The sequence below is a fragment of the Cryptomeria japonica genome, chromosome 5 (genome assembly GCF_030272615.1).
Source record: "Cryptomeria japonica chromosome 5, Sugi_1.0, whole genome shotgun sequence".
Taxonomy (NCBI): domain Eukaryota; kingdom Viridiplantae; phylum Streptophyta; class Pinopsida; order Cupressales; family Cupressaceae; genus Cryptomeria; species Cryptomeria japonica.
The window spans coordinates 252,729,327-252,731,235 of NC_081409.1; positions in this window are offsets into that span (position 1 = coordinate 252,729,327).

The following is a 1,909-nucleotide window of genomic DNA, read 5'->3' on the forward strand; positions in this document are numbered from 1 at the left end:
TGACCCAAGACTCTTACAAATGGTCAAAGATTTATGCATCAGATTAGCTTTTGCACCGAGAATTATTATTTTAATAATATCCAGGAGGAGAATAACATAATTTATGAGATTATAAGCTAAAAACAGTAGTTGTTTTGTTTTTTTCCTTCTGCTGTGATCCTAGACATTTTTGGGGTGTGATTTTGAATTTTTTAAGGAAAAAGGTCAGCGGATACTTTTTTATTGCCTCGATTTTTTGAGGTAGCATATTACCATATAAACAAAGTATATTATCTTTTTGAAATATTAGTTAATACATATGGAATTGTCCCCCAAAAAATAAGTTTAAATAGAAGTTTAATATAGATCCTTCTAGCTGGTAATCTTATGCGGTTAAGCTTGGATGATAGTTTTTAAAAGTTTTTGAAAGTAATTTTTTTTATTTTTTAAATTATTAAAATGTATTTAATAAAAATATAACAATTGAGTATATAGAAATGAAAATTGAGATTTTATTGATATTTGAAAGAGAGAAGATAGATTTAGAGGAAGTTTGTTTGTTTTAAAATGTTGCATAAGTTGTATATGATTGAGAAGGCGACAAAAGGAGAGTGTGAGATTTTGCCAAGATCAAGAGCTCAATGAAACGTACAAAATAGAGAGAGAAAATATAGGACAAGAATAAATTGTATTATCATCAATAGATAAAAGATCAATTGTTCAATAGTTGTTACATACAATGAATATGAGTTTGCTTATATAGGCAAGGCTATATGGATATGTGAGCACACAAACTTGACATGTGGCTCAATAAGAAACAAGGGTAGGTAGGAGAAACAATATAATATTCCACATGAGGTGGATCACCCACCAAATGTGGAATGTAACAACAAGACCACAAAAGGTGAAAATTCTCCTACACACATTGTCCCAATGTGGCACAAACACGCAAGTGTCTCATACCCAACTACTATGAAATGCATTATCCTAAGTAAACTTAAATAAGGTGCAATAATATCCAACATGAATAATTAATTACACCAACAAAGAGTTTAGACAATCATAGAATGTTTTTTTGTTTGTATGATAAATTATGTCAGAAAAGGAGTGGGCATACATGACCTCAAATGTGTGGACATGAACTTGTGATTTGCTTGCGACCTTTGAGATGTGGTAGTGTTTGAATCAACATGTAGGTGACCCATGCTCTCCTAGTTGTGACCTCTGTATTGAAAGGGAAAGATGAAACTAGAAAGATGTCTAAGATCCAATATGCACCTTCAGTATCTTGTGTTTCTTTTAATCAATTTTTTGACAACTTGACATAAGCACGTACTACTATTCCTTAAAGCAAAAACAAACATAGTTGATTTCCCATCACATTAACCCTTAAAGGAGAGATAATGTAATTTATATATCTAAACAAATTATGGCAGCGTAATGACATATAAATCAACACTACGAAAAAGTGAAAGAAGAAAAATAGAAGAAAGATAGACAAAAGATAAGAAAACATTCATATACATGAGGAAAACCCTTTCAAGTAAAAAACTCCACACTCAAAAGCATTAAACCAATGTATTAATATGCAACAAATTGTTACAATGCACTTGCAAGCCCTAAGACTTTGTATGAAGTCTACATCTTGCTCTTTTAGAGGAAATCTGACAACGTAACCTTGCGAAACAAATCTTCTTACTCTTCTCTTAAACCCACAAAAAAGGCATAAATATATATAGATTTACAGGTTTGAAGTAGCTTCTAGAATAGATATGCTTGTCCCTTCATATAGCCAAAAAGGGTTTCGCTCGGCTTGATCTTGAAGAGGAAATGGTAACAAATGATCTTGATTAGGCCACTTTTTATAGGCTACTTGGCTGACATAGGCTTGACCTATTGGCATGTTGGTATAATTGATGGAGATGACTAT